Source organism: Rhineura floridana, chromosome 2, assembly GCF_030035675.1.
Source record: "Rhineura floridana isolate rRhiFlo1 chromosome 2, rRhiFlo1.hap2, whole genome shotgun sequence".
Taxonomy (NCBI): Eukaryota; Metazoa; Chordata; class Lepidosauria; order Squamata; family Rhineuridae; genus Rhineura; species Rhineura floridana.
The window spans coordinates 83,784,579-83,806,809 of NC_084481.1; the positions used below are offsets into that span (position 1 = coordinate 83,784,579).

Sequence of the window (22,231 nt, forward strand, 5' to 3'; positions counted from 1 at the left end):
TCACACAAATGTGGCTGAATGAATACAGAGAATACAGAGAAGTGCAGGTTCTTACAAATAATGTCTATGTGAATGCTGGAGAAAAGGAGGGCAGGCACCAGTGCAAAAGAGAGAAGCTCAAAGGTGCACTAAAATATAGTTTATTCATCAGTGCTTCTCTTTTAAAAAATCACTTTCCAACTGAGTATATAGAGAGTTGCATTGCCTTACCAGTGCCCTTGATGAAGAGTGTATTCAAAACATGGGCACCTAAATAACTATGTTTTACTGCATCCTAGAGCTTCTCTCATTTCTACCTGAATGGTGCCAGTCTGTAAGCCCAGCCCAGGTCCCACATGTTCCTAAGATGCCTCCAGCCAGGCAGCTGTTTGAACTGTTTTGAGCTATTACTGGGTGCATTTACAATGATGCATCTATGAACTACACAGGTATATTGACTCTAGAAATATTATCAGTTTAATGAATTAAGCTCCCCAGAATTTCTCTGAGACATTCAATTGCCTGTAAGTGTAGGAAATTGTGTATTTGTGCCTTAGACTGTGAGCCCTTTAGGAATAATTTTTCTCAGAATAAACATAACTTTAGAGCAGAATTCAATAGAGGACAAAGATTGCAATAACTGCAGCAACATTAAAAACAAACAAAACATCCCTAATTTATGAGACAGCCACCAAGAGGATGGGGATGCCGCTTGCTACAGTTTTGCAACCTAAAACTGCCAACTTGTGTCTTTAATCCAAAGATGCTTAGAAGAGTGTCATTCCCAGGGTAAAAAGATGGTGAAGTGGCCCACGCTCCTGTGCAATGGCATCATCCTACTGGTATAAAAATGAATAAAGGAGATGTGACATTGAGAGCAAGCTGGCCGATGAAAGCAGCAGGCCCTGCAGCACTGCACTCTATTTGAACTTCTGCACCAGGGGCTGAGCGCTCTCCAGCCCATGCGCAGCAAGAGTTACACAACCTTTCTTAAGGATGGGTGATTTTAGTACGCCCAGAAGGTATAGGAAACACAGCTTTTAATTTAGCAAGTAATGACACGCAGAGGAAGAAAATAAGGCACTACATCTACTCTAGGGTAGTCACCTCTGAGGTGAAGGGCAGAACAAGTTGCAATAGAAAACCCCAATGTCCTTGAGGGGGTGCACAAGAAGGGGGAGAACATGAAGTTTGTCTGTTATAAGGGGATGTCCAAAATAAAGGGTTCATAAAGCAGGATGGTTTGCAGGCATGTGTGACCATAAAGAACACGGAAGTGTTTGGATTAGACAACACCAGATAAACAAGATTTTGCTGTATTTAAGAGCTGCCAGTTTTCCTATACATTGTGTGCACACTCAAACAATTTTTTCTCACTTTCCCTTTCACACACACACACAGCCAGTTTCTGACAGTGCAACTCTCTCCCCCCACTTTTTGTATATTCTCTTGGTTTGTTAAATCTATTATTTAACCTTACAGCTAATTATTGATCACCCATCCTGCCACATCCTGCTCTACAAATATCCCCCAACATCCCATTTACATTTGCCTGTTCCAGATCCAGACAAGCCTCCAGCATCTGGGCAATGTGTATGATTCATAATCACATGTGCCCAACACTGATGTGTTAACAGCAGGCAAAACGCACAGGGATCTACTTCTGTACAAATCCCCTTGAACATAACAAATGATGTGTGTAAAAGCAAAGCCCATGTTAAGCTGTGCTCTTAAGAAACTCTCGTTCATTTCACTTGAGTTTGTGCTGGTCATGCTGCTGACAGATTTGTGCCCTTGTCCTGAATCATAAACTTTTCACTTTTGTTGTATTCTTAACTTTATTGCAAGTTTTAGGAACTGGAGCATAAGCCATAGGCTGCATACTAGATGGACAGGGAAACCAGACTTTAAACCTTGATCCTCAGGCCACCGGAATATCAAGACCGAAATATATTGTCATGGGCCCAAACATGACCAATGTATCAAACCAAGGTGCCTCATGTCTTTATATTTGGGGGAGGAAAATGACAGACTGAAAGAGTATCAATCATTGTACTTACAAGACCTCAATTTTTTTAAAAGCAAAGCTAAGAATTTATTTTCATCTTCAGCAATTGAAGGTGTATTTATGTGTCCGTCTACTCTGTCCTTAGCCTTTGAGTAAAAACCAGTAGGGGTTAGGAGGCAAAGTATGATCAGTTGAAAAATCTGCAATAATATAGACATTCACCATTGGCTGAGATTCTTGCAAGTACTTGCTGATTTTTCAAAGCATTTTGAATATACGGCACTTCCATGGATTTCTTAGGGTAGCTTTCATGGTGAGTATAGGAAGAATAAAAAGCTGCTATTTGCATAAGCGACCTACAAGAGAGGCTTCAATATGATATACAAGGGATGCCTCATCATAATATTCCCTAAAATAATCATGGATGCCTCTCTCTCTCTCTCTCTCTCTCTCTCTCTCTCTGAACCCATATACATACCAGTATTTGAATATTCTCTTTGAAATGCCTCAGTAGGCATGGCATGTTAAAACCATGATTCACAATCATCAAAATGTGCTGACACAGCAAACATGCACAAATCTCACAACTGAAAAAATTATATGCCTCTCTGTGTGTATGTGTGTGTGTGTGTGTGTACACAAACACACACACACACACACATATACACACATACAACAACCAACAAACCTTCAAAGCATAATGAATAGGCCTAAATATTAGAACTTATTATTAAGTAAATCAAGGTACCTGTAAAACTTCTTATTTGCATAACATTAATTTCACGATGGCATGTAAAACAAATTCATCACACCCGGCTATATAATGGCTTGATTTATGCTAGAAGGGGGGGGAAATATCAAGACGACAAAATTAAATTGACAAGATGTACGTGCTTCTTGAAGCCAATGTTTTTTTAAAAAAACCACACACACACATCAAAACGACTAAATTATGAAAAAGGAGGTTGGGTGAAAGCATCTCTAGAGGTAAATCACAGTTCGTTCTCACACACATATATGTCTGCCAATTATTAATGTCAACCACAGTGGAGATACTCAAGAAAATCATTACCATTCATAGCCACTAACGGTCATTAAATGTGAATCAATTCAACTTAACACAAGTGTACTTCAGGGGCCCTTACAGTTCCTTACAGATGCAGTTCAAAAAGTCCCGACTGACTTATTGCATTGTCCCCCACACACAAAAAGGCCTTGCTAAGGGTCCCTCTGAAAAGGAACCGTGGTCTTTGGAACTGATGTTCTTTTAACAGATCTGTGCTGAATCAACAGGGTTCTTTTTCTCAGCTGCTAAGAAAAAAAGAAGAGGGTCCTATTAAAACCCCACAGATTACCATAAAGATACATATACATATATACATGTGTGTGTGTTAACTATGGAGGTTCCTTTTCATGTAGAGTGGGGTTTAGATAGTTGAAAGTTTTTTGTTTGTGACATATATAAAACTACGTGTCAGCGTTAAGACCTAATAAAATTAGATATTTTAAGTACTATGCAACGTTTACTATCTGTGTGTCCATCCATCCATATAAAAAGGTTTAACATTCAGATAAATGGGTCCAGAGAAAGGGTCTGCAAGCATATGAGGCTGATTAGGTCTATTCATATGAACCCTTCCCATGTGTTCAATGAGTCCAGCAGAATTGTGCCCACTAGCTACTCCGCCAGTGTACCAGCTGGCTACTCCCTGTTAGCTGTGACTAATGCCAATAATATGGCCACAGGGAGGGATTAGTGGATCCAATCCTGCTCCCTCTCATAGGTTTAACTCAGGAGTGACTAACCAATCCCACCCAACCGTTTGTTTTTTCTTTTCCAAGACCCCTACCAATTACGGTTACGGCAGCATCCCAGAGTGCTGGGGTGGATGGAGCACAAGACCCTGATGGGATACAAATCCCCTTCCTACCCAGTGATCAGACTGATCATTTGATGAGCAGAGAGGGGGTGATAATCTCCTTTCTTAGCTGATCTCCACACATATGCAGATGAGGGAGGTTGTGTGCCTGTGTGTGTCCATGTGAGAGTATGGGATGGCCATGCCCATTTTTAGCCACACCCACTGCTGGCATGCACCTCCTGCCTGTGGGCTGAGAAAAATGGTTAGTCCCCGCAGCTGTAACTGAACACCTGGGGTGTGTGGGTGTCATAGAATTCCACTTAGTAGGTCTCTGGATGGAGCTGGCAGGCTACCTCCCCACATAAACTGTCCTGAGCTTCAGAAACAAACAGCATATCACCCATCTTTGGTTCTGATATTTTTCATGTAGAACATTAGAGAAACACATTTTTGCCATCAGACCACTTAAGCTCTCATCATGGGTCAAAACAATCAGATTGGGTCACTAGTGTTCCTGACCACATCTCTGAATGAACATAAGTTTCAAACTGCCACAGAGTGGATACAGACAACCACAGGACTATTTGTGTGTTCATCCATGTAGAAGTGAACATGTGGAGACAGGAGTGAGATCATGCCCACTGGCCTAATTCCTTGGGTGTTCATCTAAACCTGCGGAGAAAGCCTACATTCATACAGTTTGCATGCCCTTAGGTACTGTTTGCAGGTTTGGGTGAATGTTTGGCAAGTGAGTGGGCAGAGGTTGTGGGCTCAATCCTATTCCCCACTCTTACAGATGAATGCAGAAATAAATTCTTGTGGGCAGATTCAGGATGATAAAACAGATATTTGTATTCATTAACAGAATCGAAGAATTATAGTCTTCCATACCTGAAGTTCATCAGTCCTTTTCTGCCTAAGACAAAGGACAAGATGGCACCTTTTCCAATTTCACATACAAAAGCTTACCAGATAGGATGTTGAATCTTACTTCAACACTGGTGATTGGGTAGCAACTTCTACCACACCTGAGGGCAGCAGGCTTGCTTAGGGGGCACAGGACAGGTCAGGTGACACACACAGCTCTGCCCTCCAACAGCTCACCTCCTAACATTTCCCACCTGATTCTGCCTCATTCTGTCTAATTGTACGGTGGTCCTATGACATCATCCAACTCCTTTCACATCATCATCACCACCTATACTCAGACATTCCTAATTCAGGTCATGTTGTAATGCACAACATTCAGGAAGCAGAAAAATGAAGCTATATCATAGAAGAGGCTGCTGTTGGCCAAGGAACATGGGGAGAGTGATGTTACACTCAGGTTCTCCTTGTGGGCTTCTCATAGGTGTCTGGTTGGCCACTGTGAGGACAGGATGCTGGACTAGATGGGCCTTGGCCTGATCCAGCTGGACTTTTTCTGTATTGTTAGTGCAAAAAGCCAAGATGGCTTACACAAGCAAAATGTCTCTTATATTAGAAAAAAAGTAAAAAGCCAGAGTCAATGGCCAAATTCATATAGGTCAGGGGCCGCAAACCTTTTTGTACTGGAGGGCACATTTCAAATTTTGAGAGAGTTCTGGAGGCATCAGTCACAACTGCCATAGGGGAGTAGCATCACACAAAATGGCTGCCATGGGGTGTCGCATAACACAAAATTGGAGAGTACTCATGGTGAAGCATTTTCCATAATTGTAGGACTAGATGAATTTCTGCCAGCCATACAGCTGTTAAAGGCACAACAACCCTATTTTCCCCCAATTCCAACCCTAAACTAAAACCTAGGCTGCCATTCTGCACCCATTTACCTGGAAGTAATAATAATAATAATAAAATTTTATTTCTAACCCGCCTATCTGGCCGACTTAACGGCCACTCTAGGCGGCGTACATAAAAAATTTAGATACAACATATAAGTACAATTACAATATCAACCTCTAATTAATTAAACCCACCCACATCTTTACAAAATAAAACTAGATTACCCAGGAGTCCCGTAGGCCCGCCTAAACAGCCAGGTTTTCAATTCTCTGCGGAAACCTACCAGGGAGGGGGCATGGCGAAGATCATATGGCAGAGAGTTCCAGAGGGTGGGGGCCACAATCGAGAATGCCCTCTCTCTGGTCCGCACCAGCCTAGCTGTTTTAACTGGTGGGACCGAGAGAAGGTCTTGAGAGGCTGATCTCGTCAGGCGGCATATTTGGTGATGCTGGAGGTGCTCCTTTAGATAAACTGGACTGAAACCGTATAGGTTAAACACAAAGAGAGTTGCTTCTGAGTAGACATGCCTTTTGGAGGGAAGAAGATTTGTTAACATTCACCCACAATTATTGTGTAGTAGTATTTGCAGAAAACAACTTCTAGGCACTACCTGATCTCAGGCAACCCCAGCGTAGGAAAGATATATCCTGGTTGCTACGGAAAAGGAAGGGTAAAATACAGAGATTCCAAGGATTACAAAATGAGTCAGAAGAAGAAAAAATGCACTTAAAGGAGGGCAAAACACCAGCTCTTTAGGACCTCAGGGATTCCTATTGCCTGGTATCCAAACAACTCATTTATCAACCACAGCTCTATCTAGTAACATTGATAGGCATGAACAGCCAGGCTCGTTTCACAGAAATTGCTTAGTAGGGTACTTGCACATTTTGCTCCATAACTTTCCATCTAGGAGGGCTAGAGACTTACTTTTTTGTTTAAATGAAAACTCAGATTCTGGGCTACCTGCTGCAGGCACCACGGTGCCTATGGGGAAATGGACTGATGACCCCAGTCTAGGTGACTATTGCCTTCTAACCTCTGATACACACTGATCAGTGGTCTACCCTTACTATCAGTGGCTCTGCAGGACCTGTTCATCCCCTTCTAAAATATATCTTTTTAACTGGAGATGCCAGGGATTTAACTGGAGATCCCAGAACCTTCTGCATTCAAAGCTTGTGTTCTGCCATTTGAGCTATGGCCTCTTCTCATTCCTGCATATCCAGACAAACAGGGCTCATATGAAAATCTTCCTGTCTTCACAAAAGAGCCTTTTCTTTTTAGACTTCAAAACTTGTCCACCATTCATTCTCTTTTGACAGTCAACTTTGAGGCTTCAGGGGAAGGAAGGAAATATGACAATGCTAAACAAAACAATTATGAAAACAACTTCTTTGTTCTTTCCCCAGCATTATTTACATGGTGGTTAGGTAATCAGGTAACTGTGAATTGACCAGGAAAAGGAAGATTTTGATGTGGTAAACTGATCCTACTTTATTGCTCTCTCATCTTGGGAATGTACCCCACCATTCCCATCCCAGTTCATTTTTAAATGTTTTCTGCATGCTCGGTTCAGATCATCAGTGAGCTTCAAATAGGGTTGCCAGGTCAGAAGCATCCCAAACCCTGAGATTTCAGGGACGGATCCTAGTGATGTCATGGGGCATGCCCTGCTGAGGTCATTAAGCATGATACATTAAGCATCAACCACAGTTGCTTGGAGCATAGCACTCAAACAATTTTTTTTATCTGATTGGAAATTAAGACAGAAATCTTAGCTAAATGAGGGTGTTTCCAGGTCCAGCTGAAGTGACGGGATCATTCCTTCTCACCTGCTTAGACAGCCTGGGTAAGGAACATTTAATCTAGCCTACTTACTTCTGGCAAGAAGGGTTTAAGTGACCTCAGGCCAGGCCAGTCACCAGAAGGCCACTGTAGGAAGAAAGCCTAGTGTTGTGAAGATGTTAGATGGGAGCACTCAGGAGTAAAGATGGATGCCCCTGAAGACTGCAATTCTAAACACACCAAGTAAGGGACTAAGCCCCATAGAACTCAACAGGAATACTTCTGAGTAGATATTGTTAGGATTGTGCTGTTGGTAAAGTTTGACTAGGAATCCTCTGTAACAATATCCATATCAAAGCAGGGTTGACAACACCCTGCTTGCAATACCCTGCCTGCTTTTTCACATGGCAGCTCCAAACTTCTTTACAGACTTGACCCTTCACTGCAGAGAGAGGTTTGAGAAATGAGTAAGAGTTAAGAAGATTCTCTACTCTTTTCTGCCTACTCTGTGGGCTGCTATAAACTCACTTTCACAGCCAATCCAATTCCGGTGAGTAGTAATTGATGGAGAGAAACAGGGCTGGCTCTAAAGGGCAGCGAGGTTGGGCCCGGGCCCTGGCCCTTCAGGGGCCCCTCTCTAGAGTGGGGGAGTGGCTCTCCCCTTCCACGATCCATGGCAGAATCGCTGCCGCAGATAGCACTGCCCCCCTGTTCCCTTGCTCTGCCTACCTTTCCTGTGTTTTGAGGCTGCGCGCGCAGTGCTGCCCTTAACCAAGATGGTAGCCGAGTTTTCCCTAAGAAGCTGAAGCATCCACCACCATCTTGGTTAATGGCAGCCCTGCGTGTGTGTAGCACACATGCGTGCCATCAACCAAAATGGCGGTGGAGGCTTCAGCCCCTTAGGGAAACCTCAGGCACCATTTTGGATGAGGGCAGCACTGCGCGCACAGCCGCAACACACAGGACAGAAAGATAGGCAGAGTGAGGGAACGGGCGGGCGGTGCGATCTGCGACTGCTTGTGTCGGGGCCCGGGGCAGGCTGGAGCCAAAGGGCCCTGGCATGCCTGGAGCCGGCCCTGGAGAGAAAACACACATGGTTTGGTCTACCTTCATAGGCAGTAGATTGGGAACAACAGCAATTGAAGCCGTACTTCCCAGTATGTGAATTCTCTTTTACCACTATTGGGCAAGAAACAAATCATCATGCAAATAGCAAGGTACATCATCAGGGGGTTTAAAGGGGTTGAGCTGACCACATGGAACCACTGTTGTTGCTTCTATGGATGTAAGGGAGTAAGGACAAAGGTAAATAAAATGCAAATAGAAAAATAAAAACAAAAGACAGTGATGATTTCCTAAATGCAATAACATACCAATGACAACAAGGTTCCTATGAGTAAGATGGAAAACTTAGCATTCCACAACCAGTCAGGGTTGCTAACCAAAATTTTAAAAATCCTGGCAGCCAGTCAGCCAAGGTCACAGAAATCCCCATGCAGCACAACTTGACCCCGAGGCTGCAGTTAGTACAGAATGCTGCAGCATGATTGCTGACATAAGTGAGACCCTTGTCAGCACATAACATCTCTGCTCTAAAATCTGCACTGTTTGCCCATTTGCTATGAGGCCAATTTCAAGGTGTGTTTTCCATGTTAGGGGTGAGTACTTGTTCTGTACTTGTAAGAAATCAGTTCTTTAGTGTGGCAGTACCTACGCTTTGGAACTCCCTGCCTATTGACATTAGGCAGGTGTCTTCATTGTACTCATTTTGGCACCTGCTAAAAACATTTTTATTTAGGCAAGCCTCCCCAGGCATTTCAAAGCTATTATGTTTTTTCCCCTGTTTTTAGCTTCTTGTTGGTTTTGTAATTTTGACTGTTTTTAAACACCTGTCTTTAACTATTTTGCCAATAATTTTATTGATTTAATTCCTTCTATAAACTGCTTTGAGCTTTTTTATATAATAAAGCAGTATATAAATGCTGTAAATAAAAACAAAAATAAATTTTGGAGTCACTGTGGCCCTTGGGTCTCTTTCTTCTTTTGTACTGACTCAGGCCATTTGGTGCCAACTAGCTCAGTCCCGATGATGTGGACTAGCATTGGTTCTCCAGGATTCTAGGCAATAGTCTCTTTCAGAAATTGAATTTTGGACCTTTGCATGCAAAGCATGTGCCCTACCACTGAGTTACAGCCCTGTTTTAAAAAGTATATTTTAAAACTGTTATTTTTATTTCACTAATGAATGCACACCATACTAGGGCAGATCCACACCATACATTTAAAGCACATGAATCCCACTACAGAATCCTGGGAACTATAGCTTGTTAAGGGTGGTGGGAACTATAACTGTGAGGGGGAAACTACACTTCCCAGGATTCTTTGGGGGAAGTCATGCGGTTTATATGTGGGTTGGATGTGCTTTAAATGTACTATGTTGATCTGCATTACTTCATAAACTTTGCCTGCATGTAGAACATTTTAATTAAATTTTAAAGTGGAAATAAGATACAAAGTTTACTGGGTGACGATGGGCTATGCACCATCTTTCAGCCTAATCTGCCCCTCAGGGTGAAAACAACAGAGCAGGACCATGACCACCCCAAGGTGCAGTCCTATGCATGTTTACTCAGAAGCAACTCCCAATGTATTCAATGGGGCTTACTAAAACAGGGAAGCATGCACAGGACTGCAATTCAGTGATAAGGAAATTCGCTCATCCAATCCAAAATTCAGAATCATGCCACTTTAAGCTGTTTTGCAACTGTTCTATATTTGTTTTATGGTTATTGGATTTTAAATAGCTTTTTTTCTTGTTGTGAGCTGCCTTGGTTTCCAACTCTACCTCACAGGGTTGTTGAAAGACTTCATACACACACACACACACACTGGAGATGTAAAACTACATACACCACATATAAAAGTTTATTGTCAAAACCAGTTGGCCATTGCAGAACATTTTATTTAAAAAATAAGTATTAGTTTTCTGCCAAATAAAAGCAGTGACACCTAAGTAAGCCCTGCCCAACTGCTTTAAAAAAAAGGATCAGAGGGGGAAAGAAAGATTTACAACACAATCCTTTTCTATGTTCACTCAAAAGTCCTATTGATTTTCAGCACAATCCTAACCATGTCTACTCAAAAGTAAGTCCTACTGAATTCAATGGGGTTAACTCTCAGGTATGTGGAATTAGCATTGCAGATTTACTCCCAGAAAAGCTTCATAGTGGGAAGGTTTTCAAAACAGGTTATGAATAAGACAAACTGCCCTCTTCTAGTAAAATTTAAACTTGTTTGACTCCTTCATTAGAAAATTATAACACTGCAGCATGTACACTTTTTAAAACTTCTGTTCAAAAATTAATTGAAAGATAAAATGTATACGCCATTTCTTGCAATTAAGAAACCTGCATGCACATTTTTATTATAATTATAAATAAAATGTTTATTGTGTATGCCCACCAAGATCCAGCTGTGAGCTTCTGTTGTTGTGCAATCCTATGCATGTTTACTCAGAAGCAAGTCCCAATCCTGTACAGAGAAAGTACTTTTTATGCTGCTGAAAGCTATATATTTACTGAATTCCTGATGTGAGACAAGCAGGAAAAGGAAAGTGTGAGTTTAGCTTCTACCTGGGGCCAACAAATCTTGTCAGTCACAACCCTGATTTCACTTATTGGCTAAAAACCTGAAAGGGCAGGGATTAGAGCAGCAGGTAACAGAAGTTGCAGAGGGGGTGAACATTTTGGTTTATATCTTTTGAACCAGACCATGTAGAAATTTAATTTCTTTAAAAAATGAAAGCTAAGAGTCCAGAGATTAAGGTGATTCATCCAGAGACCCTGACAGGACCCCCAAAACCCGGAGTCTGCAGGTGAAAACTGGACACCTGGCAACCCTAGCTTCAAATAGTCCTCTGCAAAGCCACTAATGTATTTCAAACCAGATGGGAATCACTTGGAAGGAAGGACCAACTGTATGAACCAACACTTCCATTTGGGGGCTTTATATGGGCAGCTGTAACTTGCAAGCCTGCAGTAGCTCAAAAGAGGGCCCCTGTAACCATGAAAATCATGGCAGCTGCACAGATGTGTACCACCCTAGTCCTGTGGCTGTGCTTTGTTTTAGATTTTTTAATATTGTATTTTAAATTGTTGTCCTAGAGCATTATTCTGAAGGGCAGGTAATAAATTGAAATAATCATAAATACCATAGAGCAGTGGTTACCAGCCTGGGGGCCGTGACCCCCAAGGGGGCAGCAAAGTAATCCGGGGGGGGGCACAAACAGTAAAGAAATGAATTATTTACTTTTTTTTTTTAAAAAAGTCTTCACTCCCTGAATGCTGTCTGCTCCCCACTGCCCCTGCAGACAACACCTCCCCCTTGCTCCAAACAAGAGGGAGGACGTTTGCTGAGCAGCAGAGCATCCTTCAGACACGCTGAGGGCAGGCGCCTGCATATAAAACTTGTGGCAGATGCCAAAGTAGACTGAGGATGGAGCTACCAGGAAGAAGAGGGGATTACTATCACTGACTCCCATCTCCTCGCACTGCTGCTGCTGATCACGCCCTTGCGCAGAACGAGAGGAGAGGGCTTTTCGTGAAGAAAAAGAAGCAAGGCTACAAGGAAAGGCTGCTTTCCCCCTTCCTTTCTGGAAGCCTGCCTGCCTTTCTTGGCTCCTGCTTCACTGCCACCTCCTTTTAAAAATTATTCTTATTTGTGAGGTCACCCAGATCTCGCCTTCAGCCCAGATGGACCCAAGGAGCAGTGAGGAAGCTCAGGACTTGCTCTTCCCCCATCTCTGAGGCTAAGTGTGTGTGCCAGCATCCCCCCTTTCTTCCACCTACACTCTACTCCCCCCAATCTCTCTCTCCAGGATGCTGTGGCAGTTGAGGGCTTCCCCCCTCCCATGTGCCCGAACGCATGCACGCCTGCAGATGCTTGCAGGAGGGGAAGGTGTGCTTGTGTGTGTGCGTGCACTGATCTATCTTCTGGTCTACTCTCATTCCCCAAATGCACGCTAACCAAGTAATCAGTTCTGATAATCATCCCAAAGCCTAAAAGCACTAACCCCCCTCCTCAGTCTGTGCACCTTGTTGTCTGCAGTGCACAATCTAGCATCCCCATCACCACCACATTGCTGCTTATCGACTTTAAAAAAAAAAAAGCTCAGCAGCTCAACACTGTCACCCACTGGTGTTGGGAGACAGGATTCTCCATCTTCAGACTATGTGTGTGGGTGGGGAGGGGGTACCAATTTGATTAGACTTTTGCATTAAGAAAAGAAAGCAACATCTCCCTGTCTACAGGGAGCTTGTTGTGGAAAGGGATATTTGGAGATGTGATTTTGCCACGCACCATTTTGTCAATTAACAAAGACTAAAATTATAATTGGGGGGTTCATGCATTTTTTGGAGCTTACAAAGGGGGTCCCATATTCATAAATGTTGGGAACCACTGCCATAGAGACTGCATAGAGACACTGATTTATACAATGAATCAGTGACTCAACACAAGCCCTGCTGATCCCTGCCAGCCTCCCAGTGGCCCGACACACTCCCCCAAGTAGTCACATTCAAAATACCAAGAGTCTGCACTATGCTACAGTCTTGACCAGGTGTAGCCAACATGGTGCCCTCCAGATGTTATTGAACTAAATTCCCCTTGGCCCCAGCGAGCATGGCCAATGGTTCAGGATGATGGGAATCGTCCGTGAACATCTGTATAGCATCATGTTGGCTACCTCTAGTCTTGACATACTGTATGCTGCAGCATTCACAATATGGGTTAGTTTACAATGTTCACTAGGAGAGAGGATCCTAAAATATATACTCAATTAACACACTCAAAATGGTGGTGCAGTTCCACCCTTAGTCTGATCTACTGTGAATCTGTGGTTGATAGTACCAATTCTTTTCCTATGCATAAATATGAGGGAGGAATTCGAACCCTCCACTTATGATGGATGGAAAGCCAAAGTGTCTGATGTGGGTTTTTGAATTTGAACCTCTGAAGCTGGCTTCCAATCCTTGTTTGGTTAGGCAGTTCATTAGATCATAGTAAGTCAACTATTGTCCATAGTAAGTTTTACTTTTTTAGATCAGACCAAAGGGTAATCTCGTGGCCCATCACTATAACTCAAACAGTGGCCAACCAGATGGCCCTGGGGAGTTCACAAATGGGGGTATGATAGATATAGTAATCTCCTTTGTTCATCCCCAACATCTGATAATCAGATATAAAATATTACCACATTCCATTCTTAGCTACCACAGCTAATAGCCAGCCTTGGGAAAAGGGACATAGCTCAGTGGTAGAGCTTCTGCTCTGCATACAGAAGGATCCTGGTTGAATCCCTGGCATCACAAGGCAGGATTGGGAATGTCTCCGGCCTGAAACCATGGAAAAATGCTGCCAGTCAGTGTAGACAATACTGAGTTGGATGGACTAATTGGTCTGGCTCTGGGTAAGGCAGCTTCCTCTGCTCCTGTTTGCTCTTTGGTTTTCCAGCTGATTTAAAAAAAACAAAAAACCCTAATATTACAGTGAATATTAAAAAGTGGTAACGTATTTTATTTTATTTATTATTTGATTTGTATCCTGCCCTTCCTCCCAGCAGCAGCACTGGACGGCAAACAGAAATGCTAAAAATACTTTAAAACATCATAAAAACAGAACTTAAAATACATTAAAACAAAACGTTAAAAACATTTTTTAAAAACATATAAATGTGTCCATATAAGTGTGGACCAAGGATGGGGAACCTGTAGCCCTTCGGATGTTATTGAACTACAACTCCCATTATTCCCCCTCATGGACCACCTTGGCTGAGGCTGTTGGGAGTTTGACAAGGTACCTCAGAGATTAACCAATGAACATGAACAGTGACAGATAGCTAAATAAGTCCATCAACATTCACCAGCTTTCATCCACAAGAGTAGGAATATGGGTGGGTGTAAATGTAAAATACATTCATAAACGTTTGGGGGGACAGTCAGCATATATGACCCAGCACTACAACAAAGAAACAAGCACCCACAAGTTATTGTGAAAAAAACAAGAGAACAACTGTAAACTACTTTCTCCAAGGAAAGTGTCCTACATCCAGGTGAAGGCATCTTAATATGTAGCTGTGTGGCTTGTTTCACATACGCTCAGTTCAATTTCCCACTATCCTGCTACTCATGTTATCAACAGTAACAACAATAACAAAGGCGGGTTAAGAATCCCTATTGTTCAAAGTCTTTCAAGATTAACCACAACCGAATCCTAACCAGCCAATAGTTCAACTAGTTTCCTAAACGTAAATTGCTCAAAGAGAATACTGGAACCAAATGTAATTGCTCTGGAAGCCCCGTTTAATTACAGTGCTTGAGTCCAACTGGGAGAAAAGAAGCTGCTTTTCAACTACGCCACCTGAGATCATCCAGATACTGAAACTATTTGCAAAAGTAACAAAAACATTTGCATCATAAAACAGGCCAAGACAGCACAGCAGCAAGGCAGATGTGGAACAGGCAAAGAGCAGGGCACTAAAACAATCGGAGGCTGTAAATAAGGACTGGTAATCCGCAATCATTGCAACATGGGTTTAAATGCCAGGCAACTAATGGGCTTTATTCTCCTCAAAGGAAATACTTTATCATAGGCAATCCTGCAAGCAGCAGAGTCTAGCATCTGACCCTCACAAAGGTATCAAAGGCAGGCGAGAAGCATTTATAATTGGGCTTTCTGTCAGATCATGCACATTATACAAACTTTCCCCCCAATGAACAGTTACCAGTGCAGCTGTTTTCTCCACTTTCTACTGTATTTCCTTACAGTAACTGCACAATGGGGGGGGGAGAGATTTTTACTTAAAGGTGGGGGCACAGGAAGAGTGGGGAGGGGGGAAGTGAGTGAGTATGTGTGAGAGAGAGACAGAATCCAACCCTGGTGCTAAAAGTTCCTTTTATTTCACTGTTGTTTTTGGTTCATTAAATTTTCCACAGATTTGCAGAGAAGAAAACGTGATCAATAAACCTTGACAAAAGTGAATGTGTGAAAAAGGCAAAAGAAATGGGGTGGGGTGGGGAGATAAAAGTGAGATCCCTGATCCCCAGATCTTCAAGGCAGATGACCAGAGCTGGAGTTGCTGAATAATCTGAATAGGCCCATCATTTCTTTACAGCTTTTCACTTTCTTTCTCCCTCTGACTGTTGGAACTCTTCACTCAATACAATAGTAAATGCACTAAAACTGGTTTTCTTATGCTAATGAATGGGATTGGGCACTCAGAGTTAAAACACACTCCCCACCAATGTGTTTTCTTTCTTTTCTTTTTTTAAAAATACACGAACCTATTCAAGTTAACCCAGAGAACGTCAGCGCCTGCTTAAAGCTTATCCTCCCCGGTGCACAAAATTAATGTGGGCTCTCTCTTTCTTCCCTTTTCCAGCAGGGGAAAAGCCTTGAATCGGAGCAAGACTTCTTTTAAATGCCTTCCAGACCTTGCAGGCGGGAACGAAGGAACAGAAAGGAGGCTTTAGCAGCAGCATCGAGGGCTCTAGCCTGTAATACTTTTGTTTCACTCACTGTTAAGTTAAAAACACTGGGTACATTGACAAAGGACAGGAGGAGGGGGAAATTGATAAAACCTCTACCTAACACTGGTAGGTTGTGGAGCGAGGTCCATATCTCTATGTTTCTACAGAACCTGGTGACCAGCTCAGATTGCAGTTTTATATTCACCCACCTGGGGGGAAAATCCTATTGAATTCCCTGAGACTAGCTTCTGAACAGACATGCATAGGATTGCATTGTTCAAGATACTTCATTTTCAGTTACACCAAGCATATGCTGCCGATGTTTCTGTTCCTGGCAAATTTTTAGAAAACCCAGCCCGTTACTTCATCAGTTGATAAGGATTAACAGATTCATAAGTATGAACTTCAGAGACATTTCCCTGCCATCAGGTTCAAATAAAGGCTTTCACTCAGGTATAATGCCAGCGGATTTCTGGACAAAACATATAGTCTTTGTTAATAATCCAAGCTGTGAGTGCTTCTTTGCTCTCTTTTGGGTGGGATATTCCAAAGAAAGTGGTTTGAAGAGACTATCTCCTTCTGAGATTTGTCCTTGAGTGTGTTCTTTCATACAGTTGCCCTATAAAATCCATCAGCATCCAATGGGAATATTCAAAATGTGCGGTTATGTAGCCAAAGATCATGAAATAAGATGTTTTGTGCAATGACAGTGTAGGTAAAGGAAGCAATTAAGTCTCAGGATTCAATTTCTGGTCAATATTTTTCATTCAAAATGCTAACAAAATAAACCCCAATTCTATTCTATATTTACCCTGCTTTCAAGTGTATGTCAAACACTTTTCAAGTAAATTAACACATTGCAGTGTAGTCTACTTCATTCATAGGAAATTCAGATAACAGAACGCACAGCTCAAGTGCAAACACCCACAGCCCAAAGAAGTATTAGAGAAGCCGTATTTAGATAATCAGAGTATTTTTTTAAAAAAACTAACCATTCAAAACCAGCCCTTTCTCCTTTCAACTCACTACTTCAAAAATCCTTGAGTAAGATTGTTAAGTGTACTCATTCTAAGGACAGCAATGTATGGGTGTTTGCTACACAAATAAATATAGAGTTTTGGGTGACTGCTGCCTGAATTTGCTTTCTTCGCTAATCCGTACTGGAAACTCCACTGTGAACAAGCACTTCTGAGAGTACAAAAAGCTTGAAGGATTTGTGTATCTTTCAGGATGCAGTGCAAACAACTGGCTTACAGTAGGCCACCAGGAGTAGACGAAGCAAGAGCTAGCTGTGTCTATGCAGTTTTCTACAAAACTCTGTCCGAGTTTGGGAGAGAGATAATCCTTGTAAGAGATGCCCCTTAGAATATGTGAAAGGTGATTCCAAGATGTTTTCAAAACCCGATGATCTAAAACCAAAACTAAATTAAACTACCACTGCACAGTCTCTTTCTAACATCCTGATCATAAATATTTGGATCCTGGGATCAGCCACTGGTTCCTGTATAAATTTATCCTTGTCCTAAAAGTAGCAACTGAGAAGTACAGTATGCTAGGCCAGAAACGAAGTATTTTAAATTAAAAGTAATTATAAAAGCATAATGTTATTTTACTGTCTTTATCAGTGATCTCCTTTGGATGCAATCATATGCACACTTTTTTTGGGAGCAACAGCCATTATACTCAGTAGGCTGTCTAAGTAAATTTGTATAGGATTGGGCTGTAAGGCTGCAATCCTATGCATGCTTACTTGGGAGTAAGTCCCACTGAATTCAAAAGACTTGTTTCCAAATAAGCATACATAGGACTGGGTTGCAAATCTAAAATTTTAAAAGGTCAGACTGAACCAGTCCCTTGCCCCCATCTCTACATTTCTTCCAGCCGCTTAAGACCTTTCTCTTTACCTTGGCTTTGTTTTTCAGGATAATGTCCTTCTTCCTTCTCATCCCCTCTGTGTCAACCCCACCCTTTCTGCCATCCCTTGAGGTGCCTCAGACAAAGATGCTTCTCAAGATTCTTCCTGCATAAAACAGGGTAAGAATTTTACACCAGTTGCTTAGCATATGCCAGCACAGCTTTTCATAATATCCTCCAAAAGTTGCCTCCAGACTGAAATCAGAAGAAACACATTTCAGTCAGTATCATCAGATTTAAATCAGTGTTGCATCCCAGCCATCAACATATATACCACATACACAAATGTCCATCTGCAACCATTATTTATCCATGTGGATCCAAACCTCCTCCCCTTTTGACACACGAAGAAAGAAAGACATTAAAAGGAAGTTAGAGTCCTCAGGATAAGTTTTCTTTTGCAGTACAGTGGTCACGTTTCTGTGTGCTTCAAAGTTATATGCTTAAGGCAACAACAGGATTCAGGATCAAGTGAACCTTCCTCCACGCCTTGCTTTAAAGATTGTCTCATTTACAAACACACTCCAGAAGATAGTTCACCAAAGAGAAACAGTTCAATATAAGTTGATTTTTCCATCTTTGCAAAATTATGGTGGCTATCAAACTTGCCTTATTTTTTTAATTACCCCACAAAAAGTTCCAGTGAGGGTAATTTGAGAAGGGGGGGCATATTGCCAGATGTGAAGTTATAGTCAATATGCCATTTATGCTGAGGGCAAGTCAAAATTTGACAGGTGTCAGCGTTTACTGGCACTGTGGACAAAATGCAAATCACTCCAGGCAAACATTCTGGATTTTTTTAAAAAAAAGTCCAAAATCCCAAAGACTACCGCATGAGCGATATGCAACAATCAGCATGCATTTCATAACTCTGGAAATGGTCCACTATATATCTAAAAGATTTTTTCCCAGGTGGAAGTAGGCAGTAGAATTTGTTATGCTTGCAGCAAAATGTACATAAATTTGTTTTAAGCATCCCCAAAATAAGGTTTTCACTTAAATCTAAGGTAGCTGGAACAAGCAGATCAAATCAGTAAGTCTTTGCAAGAAATCAGTCTTTTCCACGTCTGTATATTTTGGATTTCACCGTTTATTTACTCTACTCTTTTGGCACTGGGTCCCTGGGACATGCCAATACAATATTTGTTTAAATGCTATTTTATGCAGCATGCGAATGCAACGTTTACTTTCAAATTCTTGGACATCCCCAGAGACCCCAGTTGCATAAAATGGAGAGAAAGTTTTACAACCGCTCTTTTTATCTCTAACAGTCAATAATACATAAACTTCAAAACCCAGAGATACACTTGGGCTGCAAAACTGTACTCCAATATGTGCAGGACTTGAGAAAGCGCATACAAGAAATTCAAACAGACTGTATGCATTGTGGATTTTTTTTAAGAGACAAGAAACATATATATTACTTTATGCAAATATATTCAGTTATATGTAATGGGTATTATCTGGCTAAATCAACTTGATTTACTTCTGAGTAAACATACACAGGATTGTGCTGCTAAACTGCAGTCCTATGCACACACTTATCTGGAAGTTAGGCCGACTGAACACAGTGGGACTTACTATCAAGTAAACATGCACAAGGTTGCACTACATCTCTCTTATTAAAATAACTGTGTCTTAGAGTGCTTCTCTTTGTAAGGATTGTGCCCATATACATCTCTCTCTCTCACACACACAAAGCTGGAATCCCCGTACAACTGAAAATATATCTTGCCAATTGTTATCGGCTCCCACACTGTGTGATGGGCCAACACAATGTTATTTTTGTGGTCCTTGTGATGAAAGGCAACTGACAGTCTTTTAAAGTTTTGTGTGCTCTGATCTGTGCATATGAATTACACTGCAGGAACAATATCTTCATTCCAGGATTGCCAGATGTTCCTTCTTTTAAGCAGCCTTGTACTTCACAAATTCTCCTAAAACAGATTTACAGTCTCATTCATGATAAGTAGCATGTCCGTTTCAGAACGCAGCAGATCCTCAGCGCCCTTCCGGATGAGTGCTATAGCTCCCAAGTGTCCCTGTATTTTCATCTGGGAAACCCTATGTGAAATATGCTTTTTTTCACCCTTCCCTATGTTGTTACTAGCTATACTTTTTGGAAGGTCACCTGAAAACATCTGTATTGTGTCCTTGTCTAACTCTGAGGGAAAGTGTGGACAACAGTATGCTCAACAGGGCAAACCCAACACATCCTCGATCCCAGAAAGTGAATGTATGCAAACATCATAGTATGAAACTCAGGTAACTATTGCGGGCAAAGTGCAGCTCTGCCACCTGGAAAATCTCAACAAATGACAGCAATTTAATATATGTGGGGTTTTTGGGGGGGGGGTCGAAGTAATGAGGCAAACGGGATGAAACGATCCCTCTCCTTCCACAATTGTCTTCAAGCCTTTGAGTTCGGGGGCGGGGGGGGGGAGAAACCCCTCAGCTCTCCAAATCCTTAATAGGATTGGCGCCCAGCTCACTCCCTGCCGCTCCCCATCACACACGGATCAAGTTGCAGCGGTGGATTTTTGAAATTCCTTCTCAAATATACTTGCTGAAAGATTGCTGAAAGAAGGTGGGGGTGGATAAGTGGTTGGAGGGAGACAATCGCGAGGAGCCAAGTCAAATCCAGGGGCCCCTCCATCTCTCTGTAAAGGTTACAGGGATTCACATACACAAAAATCTAAGTTGCAAAAGAGTGAATCTCTGGACACTCCCCGTTATATCACAGGCTCACACAACCCCTGCCAAGTTACCGCCTTGCTGTAATATCTCTACGGATGCATCTCCGCGGAACTGGGGTTGTGTGCGCGCGTACAGACATACACCCACATCGTGGATATCTCGCATGTGCGTAAGATACGGTACGAAAAATCCCTGCGACGCTTTGCAGTCAAGGTGTGGAGCGGGAAAACAACCACCGCCGTCACAAGTTGTGTCCGCCAAACTCCGATAAAGTTTGGGCGCGCGGTTCGGGCGGGGGAGAATCCAAGCCAACATAGTTGAGAGAAAGCCGCGTGGAACTTTCCACAAGGAGCAGCAGCCCAAGTGGCACCACGCGCGCGCGCGCGCGCGGGAGGAATTCTCCCAACATTCCAAGCCGAAGGCAGCCTGGTCAATTTCACTCTCTGGACCTCCGCTCCTTCTTACTTGTAGCAGAAAAGTCAGACCCCGCCACAAGGTCCTGAAAATACATGTCCCTCCCTCCCTCACACACAGTGCCTTTCCGCTGGTGAAAGCTCCCAGTTTCAAATCAATCAATATCCTCAGCAGGACCGACCGGCTTATTACCAACTTTTGCCCTCGGTCACACCCGCTGAGAGGGTGGCGGGAAAGAGGAGCGGATCCCTGCTCTATCCCCCCCCCACACACACTTAACGGGCGGAGGAGACAATCGATTCTTAAAGGGCAGTCACATCCCATTCCCGCCCTTCAGGATCCCAAAACACCCCATAAGAGGAAGGAAAAATCAAAAGGGGAGAGGGGAACGGAGAAGCCACTTTACCCACAAGAGAAGTTTTTTCACAGGGCCAGCGGCTGCTCCGGCTCCAGAAGAGGGCTGCGAATCCAGCGCCCCATCGTCCGCTTCAGGGGTATGGGAGCGGGGGGTGATTATCGCTTGCCGTCCTTCCCTTTTGTGCGTCGCTCCCCCCACTTCTTGAAAAGCAGGAGCTGCTGGTGGTGGTGGTGCTGCTGCTACCAAAAATCCCAGCTGGAGCCCAGGGTTTCCCTTCCTCCTTTTCGAAGATTCATTGAGGATCGTCCGGGAAAGGGGAGAGAGAGTGTTCAAAAAAGTGCTGGGAGCTTCTGCTGCTGCCGCCGCGGTGTTTCTGCCCTCCTGCCATCCATCACCCCAACGTAGGACATCAACAGACGCACACGCACGGGGGAAAATTAAGGAACGCAGCAAGGGGAGGAGATTTTTTTCGCCCACCACCGCTGCTAGTAGAGGAAAGTTAAAAATGAACAGGGGGGGGGAACCCAAGGGGGAGGGGAAAAGAAACTTTTTCTCTCTCCCACACTTTGAAACCCAGTTGGGGTTTGTTAACTCAAGTCAGATGATCTCCGGAGTCCAAATCCATTGACTGATCTGTTTTCATTCTCATCCATGACTGCTCCTCCTCTTTCTCGCGTTCCTCCCCGCCCTTAGTCAATTGCACCATTCGCTGTTCCAGATAGGCTGGCCTTTCTTCTTCCACATAACCGGAGTGGAAGCGAGATGCAGCGAATGGGGTTGAACAAAACAGGGAGAAGGAGCAGAGAGGATCACAGCTGGGCAAATTGGTCTCTCATAACGGATGTAGTGTTCACACAACCCATAAACAACAACACCTTTTAGCTCCTGGGTCAGGAACGCTGGTACACAGCCCTGTAGTCAAGGT

At 42.9% G+C, this 22,231-nt stretch overlaps 1 protein-coding gene across 2 annotated transcripts in view; it reads right to left on the reverse strand.

Annotated features, from left to right (window-relative positions):
- Positions 1 to 21,912, reverse strand: part of GLI2 (GLI family zinc finger 2) — a 350,757-nt gene extending 328,845 nt beyond the window's left edge. The window contains exon 1 of one of the 2 annotated variants that reach the window (XM_061609156.1): positions 21,359 to 21,912. The gene's annotated coding sequence lies outside the window, so the exon portion shown is untranslated. Of the gene's footprint in view, positions 1 to 21,354 lie in introns of both variants that reach the window. The other variant, XM_061609157.1, reaches the window with a different exon arrangement.
- Positions 21,913 to 22,231: the final 319 nt, after the last annotated feature.